General features: G+C 39.0%; 1 pseudogene; it reads right to left on the minus strand.

Annotated features, from left to right (window-relative positions):
* Positions 1 to 7,508: 7,508 nt before the first annotated feature.
* LOC110129430 (protein kish-A pseudogene) lies at positions 7,509 to 8,170 on the minus strand (annotated as a pseudogene).
* Between the last annotated feature and the right edge of the window lie 693 nt (positions 8,171 to 8,863).

The raw sequence follows: 8,863 nt of genomic DNA on the forward strand, positions 1-8,863 counted from the left end.
CTCTTGATAAAAGTGAAAGAGGAGAGTGAAAAAGCTGGCTTAAAGCTCAATGTTCAGAAAACTAAGATCATGGCATCTGGTCCCATCACTTCATGGGAAATAGATGGGGAAACAGTGGAAACAGTGTCAGACTTTATTTTTTGGGGCTCCAAAATCACTGCAGATGGTGATTGCAACCAAGAAATTAAAAGATGCTTACTCCTTGGAAGGAAAGTTATGGCCAACCTAGATAGTATATTAAAAAGCAGAGACATTACTTTGTCAACAAAGGTCCGTCTGGTCAAGGGTATGGTTTTTCCAGAAGAAAACTGAGCGACAAAGAATTGATGCTTTTGAACTGTGGTGTTGGAGTAGACTCTTAAGAGTCCCTTGGACTGCAAGGAAATCCAGCCAGTCCATCCTAAAGGAGATCAGTCCTGGGTGTTCATTGGAAGGACTGATGTTGAAGCTGAAACTCCAATACTTTGGCCACCTGATGTGAAGAGTTGACTCATTGGAAAAGACCCTGATGTTGGGAAAGATTGAAGGCAGGAGGAGAAGGGGACAACAGAGGATGAGATGGCTGAATGGCATCACCGACTCGATGGACATGGGTTTGGGTAGGCTCCGGGAGTTGGTGATGGACAGGGAGGCCTGGCGTGCTGCGATTCATGGGGTTGCAAAGAGTCGGACATGACTGACTGACTGAACTGAACTGAGCTGAACTGAAGGGTTTTATTAGGAGTCACATAAGTAGTAAATTGGTTTTTAAAGAATGATTTTTGAAGCTACTTGGTCCACAGATTTCTGTCATTTTGCCCACAGTTATCACAATGAGTAATCAGATGGCAGCTGGATCAATGTCCCTCTGCTACTCACCAAACATTGTTAATGATAGGTTGTATTTTTATTTTTACTGTCTATTTAGCATAATTTGCCTTTCACATTGTGGCATTTCTAGGTTTAAATATTATTTTATGAGATTGTCACCTTTATGTTGATAGAATATACAAGTTCTGAAGAATATAGGTACATTTTTATTTCTACTGTTGATGATATATCATCCAAATGTCTTGCAATATATTCAAATATAACAAGTTATTCTTCTTGTGATATATTTGTTACTAAAGAGGTTCCTGTAACAATAGGGTGCCTTGTAATCATTAGGTAAAACATACTAAGCTTTCAGTTAAAAATTTTTTTCAGTTAAAAAAATTAAAATTTTGGATAACTTGTATCTGTCAGTGGAGCTTGATAACTTAACAATACTTTATTTTTGCTTGAGTTTTGTGGTGATTCTAACCAATGTGATTAAAAAATTCTGTAATGAAATATATCAACTTTTAGAAGAACTGAGTAACAGTAAGTTGGTATTTTTCAAATGACTAGTGCATAATTTTACAAAATCACTTCAAAGTGGAAGGTAGACAAACAGACTTTATTTATTTATTTTTCTGACCAACAGACTTTAATATCACCAAAGATGAAAATTTCATCGATATGGTTTCAGATTCATTATTTGTAATTAACCTTTAAGAAACTACAACTTGGGCTTCCCTGGTGGTACAGTGGATAAGAATCTGCCTGCCAGTGCAGGGGACATGAGTTCGATCCCTGGTCCTGGAAGCTTCCACATGCCTTGGAGCACTTCAGCCTGCATGCCGCACCAAGGAAAGACTCCATGTGCTGCAAATGAGACATGACACAGCCAAAGAAATAAATAAATATTAAAAAAAAAAAAAAAAGAAACTACAACTTGTTGAGTTTTGGTGTAGTGTCAGAGAATAGTCACAAATATATAAAAATTTATTAAAAATTTTAATTATAAAAGAATCATTTAAAGGCATTGTAGAGTACTAAGACATTCAACAACTTGAGAGACTGAGATACAAAATAGAAAGAAAAGATTGAGGTAAGCCCCCAAATCTACTACCTTTCTTCTCAAGGCATTTCTACTTTGTAAGTTGCACTGAACTAAAAGGTCTAATGTAAAGTGGATGCTAAGATGTTAAAAGATTACCCAGAGCTTTGGTAACATGATGGTGCTGATGAGTTCATATCTCATATTTCCACTGAGATATCTAAGGGGCTATACCCTAGCAGCAGGACGGAGCAGCACCAGTTCAGCTCTCAAGAAGACTTAAATCTAGTCTTGAGACACCTCAGTCTAACTGGATCAAGGATTCACCCCCATTCTAACTGCCTGCTTGAAGGAAATAAATCCCCTTTGGAGAAGATTTCATCATCTACAGCCTGCACAACTTTTCATATTCAATATAAAGTATTCAATTAAAAATTTCCAGCCATACCAGGACCTAGAATGGAAAGACTGAAGACAAAAATATAATTAATTAAGAACAAATCCAAAGTTTGTTCTTTGAAAAGACCAACAAAATTGATAACTGATAAGGAAAAAAGTGTTAGTCACTCAGTCGTGTCCAACTCTTTGTGACCCCATGGACTGTAGCCTACCAGACTCCTCTGTCCATGGAATCCTCCAGGCAAGAATACTGGAGTGGGTTGCCATGCTCTTCCCCAGGGAGTCTTCCCAACCCAGGGATCAAACCCAGGTGTCCTGCATTGCAGGCAGATTCTTTACAGTCTGAACCACTAGGGAAGCCCCATGCAGTAATGAAGAGAGAGATCATATAACAAATCATGCAGATCCCAAAAAGATGATAAGAGGATGTAATGAACAAATTTACGCCAATATGCTTAAAATTTTGAATTAAATGGAAAGATTCCTAGAAAAGCACAAATTGCTAACTCCAACATGAGGAAAAAACAGGAAAATCAACCTCTTGGTGGCATGCTGATTACAATGGAGCTTTTCACATGGAGGGAGAAATGATTCGTCCTTCCTAGAATCAACAGATCCTCTAAATATGAGTTTTTTTTTCCCTTCCCAAAGTGCCCCACCAACACTATAATTATGATGATCTATTAAATTCTCATGTAAATGACCAGGTCAATAACAAAACTATGGGACTGGGGGACTGTCATCTAAGATGTAGTATGTGCAGATAGATGATACTCTGTCCCCAAGAAGTGGAAGAAAAACTGGTGTCTCTCACCATCATCTCAAGAATCTGCTAAATTATATATATATATATGTAATATATATAATTAAGCTCTGCTGGTTTAGAGGCTCTTGTTCCTAGACATAATGATTCCACTAAGGGACACAATAAAAGGACCACAAAACATTTAGGTATGACAACTGCCTGAGCACCTGGCTCCTCATCCAGGCTTCACCTTATCTTACACTGGAAGAATTACGCTCCAGGAACCTTCTGCAGCATGCCTTTTACTTTTTGCCCTGGAGCTTCTCCATTGCTACAGACGTGGGCTGGCTCAGCAAGCATACATGCAGATTCCAGGTTAAAGGGACAGTAATGCCCATGAAGATAACTTTCTACCAACAGCAAATGGAAGCTGATAGAGAAATACTTCTGCTTGATAGTCAGGTGGATAATTCTGAAAAGCCTTTACTGCTCTGTTTAGAAGGCTCTGGGAGAACTAAATGCCAGACATCACATTGATATAGCACCTGTTTATAGCTTTCCTCCTTGGAGTTATTTCTCAAATAAATGACTTGCACTCAAGTGTTTGTTTCAAGACTCTTCTGTCAGGGAAAGTACAAGCTTAGATACTCTGAAGCTGATCATTCATACTGGATTCAAATTCTAGGTCTAATAACTGTGTGACATTTGGAAAATCACTTAACTTCTCTGGGCTTGGCTTCCTTTTTGGGATAGTAGGAGTGATTATAGTAACTACTTCATTGAGTTGCTGTGATAAAATAACCTGATGTTCCTAAAGCACTTTGAACTGTGTTTAGCATGTAGTAAGCACTACATAAGTAAAGTAAAGTCACTCAGTCATGTCCAACTCTTTGCGATCCCATGGACTGCAGCCTACCAGGCTCCTCTGTTCATACCAGGCTCCTCTGTTCACGGGATTTTCCAGGCAAGAGTACTGGAGTGGGTTGCCATTTCCTTCTCCAGGGGATCTTCCTGACCCAGGGATTGAACCCGGGTCTCCTGCATTGCAGACAGATGCTTTACTGTCTGAGCCACCAGCGAAACCAAAGCACTACGTAAATGTTAGCTATTACTTGCTCAAGGATCATTTTTTTCCAATGAAGTACTCAACTTTTTATTAATTTCTAGGAACCTTTATCTATTATTAAATATTAACTTTTTTGGTCATGGGTGTGAATTTTCCAATTTGTCTTTAAATTGTTTATTGTGTTATTGTGTTTTTCACTAACAAAATCATTTGATTTTTATAGGTAAAACTATCAATTCTTTCCATTCTAGCTTCATGTTTTGTAATGTTAGGGTTCCCCTATGTAATAAAAATAATTTCTCCCAGGCAATTCATTCAAAACAAGGTCTATCAGTATTTGCATACTAGTTAGCTGGAACTTTGCCTGATGTCAGCAAGTTTTCATATGCACGTAAGATTCTTTCATGCTCACTCAGTTGTGTCCTGTTCTGTGTGACCCCATGGACTGCAGCACGCTAGGCTCCTCTGTCCATGGGATTTTCCATACAAGAACAGCAGCGTGGATCGCCATTTCCTCCTCTGGGGGAACTTCCCAACCCAGGGATTGAACCTCTGTCTCCTGCATCTCCTGCATTGGCAGGCAGATTCTTTACCACTCTTAGATCATTTCTGACACATATAGAATATTCAGAAAATTTCAGTTACTAATTTTATTCTTTTAAAAAAATTTGTTCATAAAACAAAATAAAGAAGAGATCTCGACTGATTATAGGACTGGGTCAGAGATTTTAGAAGCTGAACCTGGAGCATGTTGTAGGGCTGAAAAGTAAGGAAGTGCTCAAAACAAACAAAGAAACCCCAAACCCCACAATGATGAGAGTATGTTAAAGGGACAACGGAATGAAATGAAAGAGTTCCTAGAGACCAAACAACCTAGAACAATTTGAGCAGTAAAATAATACAGTACTGGGTTATGATCCAAACTATAAAATAAATATCCATAATTCCATAGTGATATAAATAAATAATTGAATAAAGAAATAATTCGGTTGACTCTACTCCAATAGAAAATGATTTTGGTGTTAAAAAATTTAAAAAACAAAAAAATAAATAATTAGGGACAAACAGATAAATGCACTCATGCAGAAGAACTCCCTTACTTTGCCCTTAAAGAAGTGGAATGTGGGATGTGCATAAATACATCCTTCTAAAGAGGACAGGATGAAAATCGGGGAAAGGAGCGATCGCTATGTAGCAGCATGACAAGCATGACTTCAGCCAGGTGGTCAAAATTAACATCAGCATGGTAAGTCATGTTGACAGTATGTACTGTTGATAACGATGTGAGGATTATGGCTGTTTACCTCTGTCATCTTGCCCCGGCAAAACCCTAGTCAAATAATGAAAAAAAAAATTAGACAAATCTTAATTGAGGGGCATTGTACAAAGTATCTGACTAGTACTCTTCAGAGCTGTCAAAGTCACCCAAACCAAAAATAATGTCTGAAAAACTGTCCCAGCCAGTGGGTGTTTAAGGAGACATGATGACTAAGTGTAAAGTAACCCTGGATGGGATCCTGGAACAGAAAGAGGGCATTAGGTAAAAGAAAATCCAAAACAGTATGGACTTTAGTTCCTAAATCAATATCAATAATGGCTCATTGATTGTTACAAAAGCACCATACTAATCTAAGTTGTTAATAATATGCTAAAATGGTTGTAGGATATACGTGAGCTCTCTGTACTATCTTTGCAATTTGTATGTAAATCTATTCTACAATTAAAAAGTTTATTTTAAAAAGACTTTGAGGAATACAAAGTTTATTGGAGGAGTTATGACTGTAATCAAAGACCTACTACCATGAAGTGAAAATCTTAATGAAGGTGAGTGTTTGATGGAATAGGGTTACAGGAAAGAAAGAGACTCTCTGGGAGAGAAAGAGGCGATTTTATCACGAAGGAGAAAATATTTGAGCTGAGGCTTGAGGAGAAAATAGCAGTTGGTCAACCGGAGAGAAGAGAGAAATTAAGTACTTTTCTCGTTTAGTTTGCATCTACTTAAACATTGCTGAAGCATAAGAACTGAGATACATCTTCTGCATTTGGAAATACTTCTTAGAATGCCCCATCTTAATGTCTATTTCTCTTGACTGAACTCTTATAGTCCTTTGCCTATGGCATTGTCCAGTTACTAGGGAGATGATATTAGCAGAAGTGGGTTTTAGATGAATTTTTGATTCTGTTCTTGATCTAAAGGTCTGAATGCCATCTTCAAGGTTGAGTTGCTACAGACCTTTTTTTTTTTTTTTTTCCTGTTTAGCTCTTTTTTACTCTAAGCATGTAGTCTTTTCTTCCCATGTATTTTTATTAGTTGGAGGCTAATTACTTTACAATATTGTAGTGGTTTTTGTCATACATTGACATGAATCAGCCATGGATTTACATGTGTTCCCCATTCCGATCCCCCCTCTCACCTCCCTCTCCACCCCCTCCCTCTCCACCCGATCCCTCTGGGTCTTCCCAGTGCACCAGGCCCAAGCACTTGTCTCATGCATCCAACCTGGGCTGAAGATCTGTTTCACCCCAGATAATATACATGTTTCGATGCTGTTCTCTCGAAACATCCCACCCTCGCCTTCTCCCAGAGTCCAAAAGTCTGTTCTGTACATCCGTGTGTCTTTTTCTGTTTTGCATATAGGGTTATTGTTACCATCTTTCTAAATTCCATATATATGTGTTAGTATACTGTAATGGTCTTTATCTTTCTGGCTTACTTCGCTCTGTATGATGGGCTCCAGTTTCATCCATCTCATTAGAACTGATTCAAATGAATTCTTTTTAATGGCTGAGTAATATTCCATGGTGTATATGTACCACAGCTTCCTCATCCATTCGTCTGCTGATGGGCATCTAGGTTGCTTCCATGTCCTGGCTATTATAAACAGTGCTGCGATGAACATTGGGGTGCACGTGTCTCTTTCAGTTCTGGTTTCCTCAGTGTGTATGTCCAGAAGTGGTATTGCTGGGTCATATGGCAGTTCTATTTCCAATTTTTTAAGAAATCTCCACACTGTTCTCCATAGCGGCTGTACTAGTTTGCATTCCCACCAACAGTGTAGGAGGGTTCCCTTTAAGCATGTAGTCTTATTTGGAGAATGAAAACTGGTCAAATTTTTGCCTAAGACATTTATCCATACTTAACCAGAGGTTTCAGAGAAAACACCACTCAGGTATTCTGAATTATTTTATGTTAAATGGGAACATTTTCTCAATAGTCTTAACATTTTCTCTTAAGTCACATCTCACTTATCTTCCTCCTTAAGAACTACATAGGCTTGTTTTAAATAGTTTAAACACCTGTAATAAACTACAGATTGCTAAGAGTAGAGGTACTTTGGTTAATGCTCAAGATGATATGGCCAGAGGAAAAGCCAGCATTATTAAATATGAATGCAATCCTTACCAACACAAATTGAAACTTTTTTCCCCCCCAATAAAAAAGCTAGTCCAAAAAAAAGTTCTCATTCTATAAAGATTTATCATTTCCAAATCACAGTGAAAGGAACTTGAATAATTTACCAATTTTGTTTTCTACTATGTGCCTTAAAGATACCTCACTAAAAACTGGTATCTGGCACAAGAGAATGACATATGCAGAATATAATATTGTAGCGACAGTACTGAGGTTGATTGTTACAGACATATTTAAATTCTGAGTATTAAATGTTACATCCCAATTATTTATACAGAGCATTGGTCCAATAACAAAAATAGAGAACAGCAGCTGAAAGTGTAGCTCATTCAATGTTCAGAGATAAAAGGGTTAACCATTCTTTCCATTATTTTCGGCAGATAGTCCTTTTTTGTCATATTTAAATCTGATGGCAACTGAAGAATTCTGGCATTTTTCCAAGCTACTGTATGAAAAGGATGCTGAAGGCCATCACGATACAGCATACTGCAACATAAGGACTCTTCTGTTCACCAGTTCTGGCACACTTCTAAAATATACCCAACAACCCAGTTTTATTTCTGTCCAGGAGGCTGGGTGCCAAGGGTTGGATATAAGCACAGGTACATATAAGCAGCAAGATTACAGTCAACAGACTCTGAAAATTGAAAATGGCAGACATAGTGAGGCCGGCGAAGCCCCAGCCACATCACCCTTCCGGGCCCAGGGTGGAAGCTCTACAGACCTTTTGATTGCACTTTCAGAGTTCCTCATCCTTGAACTAGTGAAATTTGAGAGCAGATGATTCATTATGAGATGGGAGAGAGGATAAGGTGGAAGGAAAGGTTTGTCCTGTTCCTTGTAGGATGTTGAGCAACATCCCTCATTTGTACCCACTAGATGACAGTACAACTTCCAGTTACAGCAACCATGTGAAAGAAAGTGAAATTAGCAGTCACTCAGTCATGTCCAACTCTTTGCCACCCCGTGGACTGTAACCCGCCAGGCTCCTCTGTCCATGGGATTCTTCAGGCAAGAATACTGGAGTGGGTTGCCATCCCCTTCTCCAGGGGATCTTCCTGACCCAGGGATCGAACCCGGGTCTCCCACACGGTCAGGTAGATTCTTTACCATCTGAGTCAGCAGGGAAGCCCTGGCAACCAAAAAGGTCTGCAAATATTGCCAGCTTCCCAGGTGGCACTAGTGGTAAAGAATCCACCTGCCAATTCAAGAGATGCCAGAAATGCAGGTTCGATCCCTGAGTCAGGAAGATCCTTTGGAGTGGGAAATGACAACCCACTGCAGTATTCTTGCCTGGAAAATTCCATGGACAGAGGAGTCTGGCGGATTACAGTCTATGGGGCTGCAGAGAGCTGGACACGACTGCGTAACTAAGCCACATCCCCATGGGACATTAGATAA

The sequence above is a fragment of the Odocoileus virginianus genome, chromosome 13 (assembly GCF_023699985.2).
Source record: "Odocoileus virginianus isolate 20LAN1187 ecotype Illinois chromosome 13, Ovbor_1.2, whole genome shotgun sequence".
Taxonomy (NCBI): Eukaryota; Metazoa; Chordata; class Mammalia; order Artiodactyla; family Cervidae; genus Odocoileus; species Odocoileus virginianus.